Source organism: Bombus vancouverensis, chromosome 18 (genome assembly GCF_051014615.1).
Source record: "Bombus vancouverensis nearcticus chromosome 18, iyBomVanc1_principal, whole genome shotgun sequence".
In the NCBI taxonomy this organism is placed as follows: Eukaryota; Metazoa; Arthropoda; class Insecta; order Hymenoptera; family Apidae; genus Bombus; species Bombus vancouverensis.
Genome location: NC_134928.1, coordinates 850,828 through 864,559, shown reverse-complemented (window position 1 = coordinate 864,559; position 13,732 = coordinate 850,828). Strand labels below are relative to the sequence as shown.

The following is a 13,732-nucleotide window of genomic DNA, read 5'->3' as shown; positions in this document are numbered from 1 at the left end:
CGTGCTGGTTTTTAGGCCGGCCTCCTTTAACTTGGTGATCTCCGTGAACGCTTTTAGGCCTTCGGGGTTCGCCGTTTCCACGACTAGTCCGTTCCCGCTGATCTTCTTCACTGCGGTGATCTGGATACCCCTCTTACGTGGGTTCACCAGCGTGAAGACTGCCTCCCGTGCTTCCTCACTCGTTTTTATCTCGGAGTCTGACGACTCCGGCCGGATTATCACCGCATTTGTAGGTGGTTTGACCGCGATTTGTCCCACCATACTGTTCTTCATTTTCACCTTTTCGGCATAGGAGGGCTGCTTTGACTCCATCCTTGTTTTGACTGCCGTTTCAAGCCGCTTGCTAGTTTGTAGCGTCTTGTTGACGGCACTCAGTATCGCTATTTCTTTCTTCTCCGCGGCGGTGCTCTGGTCCAACTTCCCGGTGAGGTAGCTATTGTGGAGTAAGAGTTCTTCCACTATCCCTCTCATGTCTCGGAAATACCGCATGATAGTTGCGGTTTGCTCTTTGTTAACCTTCTTGTTTGGGTCCAAACAGAAGGCTAATACGCCCTTCTCTATTTCCCCTGCCTGTGCTCTTAAATCGGGCACAGTGCGGGGTTCGTCTGCTGCTACAGGCGATTGCTGCTGTTTCGCCTCTTCCCCTTTTTCTTTCTCCTCTGTTCTCTTCTTTTTCTCCTGCACCGGGCTTTTCCCCACCACCTTTTGCGTTTTCAGTGGTTGGAGAACCACTCTTGCTTTTGTAGCGGTTGGGGATTGACCCTTCGTAGCCATTCTGATATTTCTAAGTCCCAGCGGCGTATTGTTTTGCGCGCAGAGACACTAAGTCCGACGGCGTAACGGCGGCACTAGTCACGCACTTGTATTTGCACTGCACTATTCTTTCTCGCGCGCGGGCACTAAGTCCGACGGCGTATTGCTTTTATTTTACTCGCTCGAGACAAAGTCCCAGCGGCGTATTGTTTTACGCGCACAGACACTAAGTCCCAGCGGCGTATTGTTTTACGCGCACAGACACTAAGTCCGAAGGCGTAATGGCGGCACTAGTCAAGCACTTGCACTAGCACTTCTCTGTGTTTCAAAACTGGATGCTTTTTGCTGTGTCTTGATGTGTCACTTTACGAACGTGGCACTTAGACCGCAGCGTGTTGCTTTGCGGACGCGGATACACTAAGTACCGCTGCGAGCGGCTTCACGAACACCTGCACTGAGTCCCCCGACGTATCGCTTTACGAACGCGGACGCTAGTCCCGCGGCGTATTGCTTTACGAACGTTGGCGCGCAGTTACCAAGTAGCCCGTGCGGCGGCGCTGCAGTCGCGCGTCCCAAGATGTCTTCCACTCTGCCCTAACCTCAGCCACGTTTTTCTATGTCCACTCACGCTTCTATAAAAGCGATCTCCACTGTTCTTTATTATTACTTTCCTTTCCGAGCACTTTCACTCCACTTTCGCGTTATTTTCTCGCCCGATTTCTTTACTTTCCGCAAGAACTCGAACATTAAGTACGGAGAGACGTGAACGCGTGCTCTCAGTATGCCGCCATCTTGTGGACTCCCGGAACTAGGACAAGTTGTCACGGTCAGCACAGACCGAACCATGGCAGTAGGTAATCCAACGATACTCAGCGTCGGAGCAAACGATGCCACGATCAATGCGCTGAAAGAACAAATGATGCAGATGCAGGCGCAAATAAACGCGTTGACCATCGGGGACCGCCGGCGACCATGCTTCTGCGCGAGATACCGCCGCCGGTGGCGATCCCGAAGCCCGTCACGGCAAGGTGGCTTTTATCACGCGACGTATGGCGAACACGCGAGAAACTGCACCTCACCGTGTACGTGGAAATCGGGAATCGGGACCGGCCGTCCGTAAACGCGGCGAACGACGACGGCTTGGGGACCCGCCTGATTTTCATACGGGACCGGCGAACTAATATCGCTTATCTAATAAATACTGGTACGATAAATAAGGTACGAGGACTTGCGAGCAAAAGCGATTACGAACTGTTCGCGGCGAGTGGAACCCGTATCGCAACATACGGGACTATCACCTTGTCCCTCGATCTGGCCTTGCGTCGAGACTTCAAGTGGCGTTTTGTAGTAGCCGACGTGAAAACGCCCATCATCGGCGTCGATTTCTTGAGCCACTATGGGTTACTCGTCGACCCGCGGAACAAGCGGTTACTGGACAAGATTACGCAGCTGTCCACGAGGGGATTCGCATTTGCGACCGGCATAGAATCCATAAAGACCATCGACGAGGAATCCCCGTACCATAGATTGCTAGCAGAATTCCCTGCGTTAACTCGACCACACGTCTTCCGGCGAAGTTCTGTAATGGAGTGCAGCATCATATCTGCACGACACCCGGAACCCCCGTCCACGCTAAACCACGCCGCCTAGCCCCCGATCGACTCAAGCAGGCAAAGGCGGAATTCGAAGTTATAAGTTAGCATCACCCTTGTCTATAGTACCCAAGAAGGACGGAGGAATACGACCGTGCGGCGACTACCGGGCATTGAACGCCCGCACTATTCCGGATAGGTACAACCGCCGCACATAGAGGACTTCGCACAGAATCTGTACGGTAAGCGCATCTTTTCCAAAATCGATCTCGTGCGCGCTTACCATCAAATTCCCATCGCATCGGAGGACGTACCGAAAACTGCGATTACTACCACTTTCGGCCTTTTTGAAGCGACTAGTATGATGTTTGGGCTCCGAAACGCCGCCCAAACGTGCCAAATATTCGTGGACGAAATCACAAGAGGCCTCGATTTCGTCTACGCGTATATCGATGAATTTTTAATCGCGTCCGATACCGAGGAACAACACCGCGAACACTTGCGGATTTTGTTCAATCGCCTCGACGAAATCGAGGTCGTTATAAACCTCGCAAAATGCGAAATCGACGTGCGCGAAATTCAATTTCTTGGCTATACCGTTACCGCGGAGCGGACAAAACCTCTGGCTGAACGCGTTGACGCGATAATCAAAGCACCGCGACCTGGTACTGTTAAGGAACTGCGAAGATACTTCGGTATGATCAACTTTTATCGACGTTTCATACCGAGGGTAGCGCAAATTCTACAACCGCTCAAGGACTTGTTAAAAGGCATAACAAAGTGCAATGCGACTATTGAGTGGTCCGATCAAACTGAAAAGAACTTCCGTGAGTCGAAGCGCGCCTTAGCTAACGCAACAACGTTAGCGCATCCGATTCCAGGCGCGCCCGTTAGCTTCGTAGTAGATGCTTTCGATTACGCAATAGGAGCGGTACTCCAACAACGTGTCAGTGATACTTGGCAGCCTCTGGGTTTCATCACGAAATTCCTATCCCTCGCGCAACGAAAGTACGGGATGCATACATATGTATTTTCTTGCTCTTCCAACCCATTGCCGTTGCGGTCATTTGTTGCAAATTTGATCGTTTGCATCTGACCTAAATCTTGAGGTTAAAATTTTCTGTTACAAATTATTAATTAGACCTATTTATAACTTATGCTAATCCCATATGTTATAAAATCTCTGCCAGTGCGATGGAAAACGCAAGGCTAGGCATCTTGAAAATAAGTGCATTAGAAGATGCAGCAATTATTTAAGAACGGCCATCTCTTACTACAAGAATTATAATAGCAGAAAAAATATATTATTAAGAGCTTCATAATAGATTTAATAATAATGATTTAATTGAGGGAATTATTTAAGTTTACCCCTTGTATTTAGAGAGGGCTATGAAAAATGTACATCTCCTTCAAGAGGCTAATTAGAATACTTCCTGATGTACATTACCACATTAAGAATCAAATACTTTCCAATGAGCTAGAAGCTCGGCGGGGCAGCTGGCTACGGTCGTTAAGGCCGAGAATTGAAGGTGACGCGTCGCGAGTTCGAATCCTCGGCATGGAAGACCACAAAAAGGAACGGAAAAACCACAATTTCTGCTTACAACAGGCAAGCGGCCAGGCCCCTTCCTTGCTTGTGGTGTGGGTGTACTTTCTGGGAGTGCGCTTGGTAAAGGTGTTTGGTGTTAAGCACCCGGGGGCCCGAGGGCCGCTCGCGCACTAGTCTACCGTCGTCCCGCCCGTGGAGGTTTTAGCCGGTAAGAATCCAGCACTACCTTCTACCCGTCTGCACAAAGGTGGTAAGAGGTGTCTATAAAGATTTCCTCCACGTAAAAAAAAAAAAAATTTTTTTTTTTGTAGTACGGAAGGAGGAACGCTTAACACTCCCGTAGACAAGGATGGAACACATATATATATGGTTAAGTGAGATTATTTTCATAAAAAATGAATTTTTGATCAATATCCAAACGTGTTATATTGTATATCAATTGTATAAATAACAAGAAAGGATTAATATATCCTTTTAAACTTTGCATGCTGCACAAAAATACAGAACACATTTATTCGCAATATATCCTAATAGAGTTTCATTCGTTTGAAAAGACACAAAAGAGTTTGTCAACATTTCTTAAACATGATCGAAATTGATTGCAATATACTTGCGTCTACAGTTTGCTGCTGGAACAGACGATTGTCAGAGATGTACATACATACGTTTAAGGCGGATCGTATTGTTGTGCCTTGGAGTGACAACGTTGTTTTGCTCTGCTAGGTCTAAAGGTAAACAAATTCCGAACAAAACATTATCGTCGTTCTTTCTAATCGTCATCCGGAGTTACATTTGAAATTTTTATAATACCATCGTTCGAGACGAATAGACGAACGTCCTCTTTACGACGATGATTATAGCGACTCATTATAACGAGTCATACTGTGGAATAGCAAGCGTAGAGTTGAACGGTAGCATTGAGGGTGCGACGATTACAACTGGCATACACAATCTTTGTACTTGTATTTAAAGTGATTTTAATATACACTGACTGTTACAATTTTATCACTCCTCTCTTCAATAAACCATCCAACACGTAGAATGAACCACATCAGCTCGTAATTTTTGGAATAAGATACGAGATGTTCCACATAATCCATATATTCCTTGTCTTTGTTTTCAAACTGAACAGTATCTAGAAGTTATCTGCAAATCCGGATATATTCCATCTAAAGCATTTATTTTCTGAGATTCCTTAGATTTATAGATTAGCATAAGAAATATTTACCGATCATGCGTATCATTGTACGACAAATGTTTGATATATACTTATAACAATTATTGTGCCGATTTAAAATATTCATAACCAAGGTTATATAAGTCGGAGATGGAAGGACATCGGGACCTTTCTGTAGAATATCCGGAAAAACCCAATCCAGATGTTTACGACATCGACGTTTAAGCAATAAACGAAGAAATAGTCATGCAGGCACTTAAGGTTTATGACGATGGGTTTGTGCTCCAGGTGACATAATGAGTCACCGAACGTAGCAACGGTCACGGGAGGGACGTGTGATAACGGAAGTATAAAATAGTTGTGCAGCTCTCCTCAAAATCAGAGATTGACCTAAGGAGCGGGAAATGGACTATATAAGGGCAGTTTCATTTGAATTACGAGTTAGCTAGTCGTTGGGCGAATTGCTGATTGAGTTATCCGAATCGTGTATTGTGTTGGCGCTCGTCATTCCGTGGAACGTGGTTTCGTTGTCGAACCTGCATTCGTTGTCATCGGCATCGCGACCATCCTGTCGCCGCTATTACTTGTAGCCACTCGCGCACTAGTCTACCGTCGTCCCGCCCGTGGAGGTTTTAGCCGGTAAGAATCCGGCACCACCTTCTACCCGTCTGCACAAGGGTGGTAAGAGGTGTCTATGAAGATTTCCTCCACGTAGAAAAAAAAAACTTTTTTTGTAGTACGGAAGGAGACACGTTTAACACTCCCGTAGACAAGGATGCAACACATATATATGTCGGAGATGAAGGAACACCGGAGCCTTTGGAATTTTGGATAATCCCGCAACATTGTAACCTAGAGTCTACTATAGCTGTAATTGAACAATTGTAGTTATTCAATCCGATTCTAATTGTTCGAGAGTTGTGATAATGAGCTTGGGCTCGAGGGGACAGCCACTCGCCGAACGTAGCCGCGGTCACGGGATGAACGCTTTGTCTAACAAAGACATGGAGTAATTCTGTAGCTCTCCTTAAAAAGGAAATAGATGTAACACTCGACAGTAAACATTCCAACGGTATCTGTCTCGCAGCTCGCCACACGCAGACCCTATTCTTCGAGTAAGATGATTGTCAGATGTCGATGAGTCTCCGCAGTACATGTTCAGCTAGCCCGAGGGCCCGTTATAAATCTTAAGATTTAGATAACTAAAGTCCTTCAAACAGACAAACAGTCTTTGTCTCAACTACGGGAAAATAGGGGAGACCCATTTTTCAACGAGCTGCGTCTCCCACTAGCAACTTTCCCTCGAGGGCGGCTAGCATCTTTTTCTAACCACCGATATGGAGATTGACCAATTAGCAGCAACGCCAATTTCCCTTTGTTACGCCATGCGGCTTACCATAGATCATATTCTTAACTGTCGATCGCGGCACTATATTGTCGCAGACGGATCGTCGCGGCTGCCCGGCAAACAAACATTGTAGTGGCAAGCGCATGGTTCATTAAGCAGGGCGACCTCCAGAAACGTCGACTCGTGGCCGTTATTTTACCTCGCGTAAAAGAATGTGGCGTGGTCTGAACGTAGTGGGGGTCGCCTTCCAGAAAAAAACGGAAAAAATCGAAAGGCGTGCAGAACTTTTCGAGAAGCCGAACCGTCAACACATCTCATATATCGCGCATTACTTATCAAGCAAAACGCAGTTACATTTCTTTTTTTTGTTCTCTTTATGTCTTCCTAGTTGATAATTTGTTAAAATAAACGTTAATTTATTTGTGTTAATTCTGTGGAATTCATTGAACTACCCTTATTATCCTAATCGAAATAAGGGAATCGATCAGTTCGTGGCGTCGATTATTTAATCGTAACGGGAACTTACAACTCTCGTTGACGTGCTATCTCGCGATCACGTCTCTGCGCGAACGATCGAAACATTTTGGTCCTTCGAGCCGGATCACGTGCCAGTGAAGAGTGCACTTACCAGTGACCACACAGTGCCACGTGACTTTATCAAATCCAGCAGCGGGAGCAGGAGCATCCGCTACAGCGAAACCAGTGACGTCAGGCGCGTCATCTTCGAAGAAACGCATCCCATTGGCAAGGGAACGCAACCACGCAGCCTTCCGTCGCAGCTGGACAATTATCAACGCAACGAATTTCACAACTTAACAATACAACCGAACGAGTGGTCGTCGGGAAGGAACAAGGCGTTCCTCACCAAACATATAAGCGACCTCACGCCGCACGACAGTAATGTAAGCTCGTTCCTTATTTCGACCATCTCCTATCCTCGGCAACGATGACGAGCGAAGACCAACTCATCTCCCTGCGTCGTAGACGAGGCTATTGTAGCGGCCGATTCACATACTTATCGAACCGACTGGATGAGTACGAGCAATCCGAGAGTCAGCAAAACTCCTTATTAACGAATTACGAGAAACAACTGACCGAAGTTGCGAGTCAATTCGAAGCGATCCAACTCGAATTAGAAGTATTGGACGAGAAGGAACAAGCGCGCGGCTTCGAAATAAGGGATCAGTACGTCGCGGTAGATACAAGGCTACAAAATCTTCTGAGGAACGCGCAAACAGCTTCGCCGTCGACATCCATAAACCCTCCAACCTGTGCATCATCCGCAAGTTTAAATCCGATATCCATTAAATTATCAGATCTTCGGCTCCCTACTTTTGACGGAAGTTTAGAAAAATGGAACACGTTTTATGATACCTTTTCCTCCACAATCGATAAAAATCCTTGTCTCACTGACATACAGAAATTCCATTACCTGCAGTCCGCCCTGTAAGGAGAAGCAGCCGATTGTTTAAACGCGTTACCCCTTAGTAATGTAAACTACAGTCAGGCTATAGCCATTCTCAAGGAGAGTTTCGAATGTCCACGATACACAGCTTTCAGTCACTGCATGGCAATAATTGATTATCCAAGGATAACCAAGGAATCTGCAACGGAATTAAGGCGCATATTCCACACATTTAAACAACACATATATGCATTGAACAAATTAGGAGAATCCTACCCCGATACCAGTGTTATGCTCAACAGCCTCATCCTCTCGAAAATACCACTAAGTATCCAAAAGCAATGGGAAATGACGCTGCCCAATAACGAGGTGCCTCCGTACATTCATTTACTAAACTTCATAGAGAGATTAGCACGAAGCTCCAGACCGATCACCACGGTCAGACAAACAAGAGAATCACCGGAACAAACTACTCCGGTCCGTCAACGCGCATCACGAGGGCATGCACTTACGGCGACACAGGTTACTCCAACATGCCCCACCTGTCAAGGACCACACCCCATTTGGAGATGTGACACCTTCAAAACCAAATCCCTTCGCGAACGCATTCGGGAGGTCAAAAGAGCATCACTATGCCTCAACTGCCTCGGGAAAGGGCACACAACGAAGCATTGTTTCGCAGGATCATGTTGCGTATGCGGAGAACGACATCATACAATGCTGCATAGGACAAAACGCCATTCAGGGTCTCGTTCCAGCACGTCCAGCCCGAAATCTTCCCCATCAAATAGCCGATCCACAACAACTTCTTTGCCACCTTACGTATCACCCACTCGTCGCAAAAAGCACACAACAGATCACAGATCGGAAACACCACGAACAGCCGCGTCTCCAAGTCCACCGCCCAGTGACAAACGAACACACAACCAATGACGCCGACGATCGACGACTCCGTTGATGACCGAACATATCAGACCAATAGCATCCGAATTACTGTCCAATGATCTAGTCATCACAACGCAGATTAACATTTTGAATGATAAACAACAACCAATCCGTTGTCGAGCGTTGCTCGACACCGGATCCAGTATGAATTTCATTACCGAGGAATTAGCAAAATCGCTAAAGATAAGGCAAAACAAATGTTCGGTCCCGATCGGAGCTCTAGATACCTTGACAACGACTTCTAAGCGACACATCACGGCCACGATCACTTCCACTGACGGTACATACACGCGGACATTAACGCTGGCAATTAAACGACTCGCCTCACTCAATCGCCGATTCCAGCACGACAAACGCTTCGAATCAGAATATCGAACGGTAATACAGGAATACTTGGCGTTGGGACACATGACAAAGGTCAATGACAACCACTCCGACGACAACGGATACTATTTACCCCATCATGGCGTGACCAAAGCATCGAGTCAAACCACTAAACTCCGTGTAGTTTTCGACGGATCGGCACCAAGCACTACCGGAACCTCCCTAAACGATACACTTTACACAGGACCCAAGTTACAGGAAGATTTATTTTGTATATTAATTAGGTTCCACGCTCATCAATACGTACTCACTGGCGACATCGAGAAAATGTATCGGCAATTCCTCGTACGACCAGAGGATCGGAAATATCAAAGGATATTATGGCGCAGCGCGAGTGGAGAACAGAAACATATGAGCTTAACACCGTAACGTTCGGTTTATCCGCAGCACCGTATCTAGCTATTCGGTGCCTCAAGCAACTGGCAGAGGACGAAGGACATCGATTTCCACGTGCAGCACAGGTACTGCAGCGGGATTTCTACGTCGACGACGCTCTCACCGGAGCTGAAACGAAGGACGAAGCCCTCACGCTCAGAACAAAACTCACCAATTTACTTCAACTGGCCGGCTTAAACATACGAAAATGGGCGTCAAACGATAATGACTTATTACACGGACTTTCCTTAGAAGAAACAAATCACCAACATTTTTTGGGCGACTCGCAAACCTTGAAGACGCTGGGGGTGTTTTGGAATTCATCCGACGACTCTATTCTTTATTCGGTCGAAGTCAAACCCACGCCCTCCCGAGTCACGAAACGAATCATCAGCTCGGAGATTGCAAAAATTTACGATCCGCTCGGTCTGCTCGCACCGGTGATTGTTCGGGCCAAGATGCTACTTCAACGAATATGGTCGTCGAAAATCGATTGGGATGAATCACTTCCGATCGAGTTACATACAGAGTGGGAAAGGTACTATGCCCAATTACCCTTATTAAACAACGTCAGGTTCCCACGCAAGGCAATAATCGAGCCCGCAATAGAAATTGAACTGCATGGTTTCTGCGATGCCAGCGAAAAGGCTTACGGAGCCTGTGTTTATCTCCGAACCCTTAACACCAACGGCCGTGTTTGGACCCAACTTTTAACCGCAAAATCGAAAGTCGCCCCGCTCAAGTACCAGACCATTCCTCGGCTCGAGCTGAGCGGAGCACTCCTTCTTACGTCCCTGATGTCGACAGTACAACAAGCCCTATCACACAAAATTACTCGAACTATCTATTGGACCGATTCCACTATCGTCCTCCATTGGCTCAATACATCACCTCACACCCTTAAAACATTCGTCGCTAACAGAGTCTCCGAAATTCAAACAAAAACCAGCATCCGCGATTGGCGCCACGTTCCTACCGACGACAATCCCGCGGACTTAATATCACGCGGCCAAACACCCGAAGAGTTTCTGCGCCCAACCATCTGGCAGCACGGCCCTGCATGGCTCTACCAGTCGGAAGGCTATTGGCCGACATGGGCGCTAACACCGCAAATTGAAGTACCGGAGCAGAAAGGGGCGATTTGTCTGTCCGCAAACCCCGCCGATTACAGTTTGTTGCAAAGGTATTCATCCTGGCCCAAGTTGATACGAATCATAGCTCGTTGCCTCCGTTGGAAAGAGAAAAAGAACCGAGCGGCACCCCTAACCGTTACCGAATTACGCATAACGCACAATAAGCTGATAAAATTGTTGCAAAACATCCATTTCTCCGAGGAAATTCGTACACTCCAAAAAGATCGGAACGCGGCGATAAAGGGTAAGCTCACGCGACTCAATCCGTTCATAGACAAGGAAGGAATATTATGAGTCGGGGGTCGACTCAGTCATTCGTTGATGACCTTCGCCCAGAAACATCCCATAGTATTACCTAAGTCATCCGTTACAACACGCATCATAGAACACGAGCACAAGATCCACATGCACTCCGGAACGCAGGCTACGTTATGCGCAGTAAGACAAAGATACTGGCCCGTCGACGGTCGAAGTCAAGTATGGCGGGCGATCAAAGGCTGCGTCCGCTGCTGTCGCGCTCAACCACCGCCGGTAGAATACGTGATGGGTAATCTGCCGGAGGCGCGAGTAACGGAATCTCGCCCATTCACAAACGTCGGCGTCGATTACTGCGGGCCGTTCCACATCAAGGAAAAACGAGATCGTAACCGTCGACAGATAAAGGTATACGTAGCCATTTTCGTATGCCTAGCAATTAAAGCGGTACATATCGAGCTCGTTGACGATCTCACTAGCGAAGCCTTCATCGCCGCTCTTCGCAGATTTATCGCTCGACGAGGGTATTGCTCCACCATCCATTCTGATAACGGCACCAACTTCAGAGGAGCAAGCAACGAATTACGAGAGCTTCACGATTTATTACAATCGGACGATCACAAAGAAAAAGTAACCGCATTTTTAGCCGACAAACAAATCGAATGGCGCTTCATTCCCCCTCATTCACCGCATTTCGGTGGGCTATGGGAAGTAGCGGTGAAGTCATTTAAACGCCACCTCAGGCGTGTAGCCGGCAACGAGTTACTCACCTCTGAACAATTGAATACTCTTATCATAGAAATAGAAGCAGTCCTCAATTCCCGCCCGCTAACTCCTAGCTCCACCGATCCAAATGATCTCCTAGTCCTCACTCCCGGACATTTCCTCATTGGCGATTCACTAATGTGCTTACGTGATCGAGATTTCAGAGACATTCCATCGAACCGACTCTCCAGATGGCAGCATATCCAACAGCTTAAACAGCATTTTTGGAACTGCTGGCATAAGGAGTAATTGAACGAGCTAACCAACCGCAATAAATGGAGCAAGGGTGGACACGGCATCCAAAAGGGCACAAACGTCATCCTCAGAGAGGACAACGTTCCCTCCATGCATTGGCCTCTGGGCCGAGTTATCAAGGTTCATCCAGGCGCCGATGGTGTCATCCGGACAGCTACAGTTCAGACGGCAAAGAGCATTTTGGATCGGGGCGTCAAAAGGCTTGTCCCACTGCCAATTCAACCCGATCTCGAGAAACCCGAACAACTAGCCACCGAGACGAAATAAGATGGGAACTTCAACCACACCTCGCTAGTTTGATCGGTACCCTCTCAACGGGGGGAGAATGTTACGCCATGCGGCTTACCATAGGTCATATTCTTAACTATCGATCGCGGCACTATAATGTCGCAGACGGATCGTCGCGTCTGCCCGGCAAACAAACATTGTAGTGGCAAGCGCATGGTTCATTAAGCAGGGCGACTTCCAGAAAAAACGAAAAAATCGAAAGGCGTTCAGAACTTTTCGAGAAGTCGAACCGCCAACACATCTCATATATAGCGCATTACTTATCAAGCAAAACGCAGTTACATTTCTTTTTGTTGTTCTCTTTATGTCTTCCTAGTTGAAAATTTGTTAAAATAAACGTTAATTTATTTGTGTTAATTCTGTGGAATTCATTGAACTACCCTTATTATCCTAATCGAAATAAGGGAATCGATCAGTTCGTGGCGTCGATTATTTAATCGTAACGGGAACTTACAACTCTCCTTGACGTGCTATCTCGCGATCGCGTCTCTCCGCGAACGATCGAAACACCCTTACTTTCTGAACGAAGGCTTTTCTCGACGAATCCGATGATCTCGTGTCCTTAGACACACCCCAATATAGTTTTTCCTCTGTAGCATCATCGGGATGGGAATGCATTCTTTCTTGCGATCTCATCGATTAAAGAGTAACATCTTCGCGATCAGTGGTTATTTCACGTTTTAACCAGACTTAGACTTTGTGAGTATCTTCTTTTGTCATCCTGTTGGCCGCGAATTCGTTATTGAGCCCGAGACCATCGTCACTAGTGTCGCGAGTGCCAAACCGCCGTGATCAGTTATCAAGACTGTAATAATTCTATCATTGCAATAAACTACGCCTGTGTGTACCGTACCAATGGCTAATTCTCGAGAAGATTCATTTGACGCCCACAACCCTACTCCCAGTGCAAATCCGACATATATATAACTAAATATATATATACGTTAAGTTCAAATATATATTAAGTTAAAAAATACACTAAATTCTTCCAGAAGCCATTTTGAGTATTAACGTTATGAAGAATTTTTATAATTTTTAATACGTAGGAAAACAAAAATTTTTAATACGTGCGTCTCCGCAGTACATGTTCGGCTAGCCCGAGAGCCCGTTATAAATCTTAAGGTTTAGTCAACTAAAGTCCTTCAAACAGACAAACAGTCTTTGTCCCAACTACGGGAAGATAGGGGAGACCTATTTTTCAACGAGCGGCGTCTCCCACTAGCAACTTTCCCTCGAGGGCGGCTAGCATCTTTTTCTAACCACCGGTATGGAGATTGACCAATTAGCAGCAACGCCAATTTCCTTTACTTTCTGAACGATGGCTTTTCTCGACGAATCCGATGATCTCGTGTCCTTAGACACACCCCATCATAGTTTTTCCTCTGTAGCATCATCGGGATGGGAATGCATTCTTTCTTGCGATCTCATCGACGAAAAGAGTAACCCTTTACGACCAGTGAATATTGCGCGTCCGACTTAGATTTTGTGAGCACGCTCATCTATCATCC

General features: G+C 46.7%; 1 protein-coding gene and 2 pseudogenes across 1 annotated transcript in view; all 3 read left to right on the top strand.

The window, feature by feature from the left end:
• LOC143304033 (uncharacterized) overlaps positions 1 to 13,732 on the top strand; it is a 189,712-nt gene that overhangs the window by 155,385 nt on the left and 20,595 nt on the right. The gene's annotated exons all lie outside the window — the stretch shown is intronic.
• On the top strand, positions 4,200 to 4,299 carry LOC117161800 (U6atac minor spliceosomal RNA; annotated as a pseudogene).
• LOC117161795 (U6atac minor spliceosomal RNA) lies at positions 5,803 to 5,900 on the top strand (annotated as a pseudogene).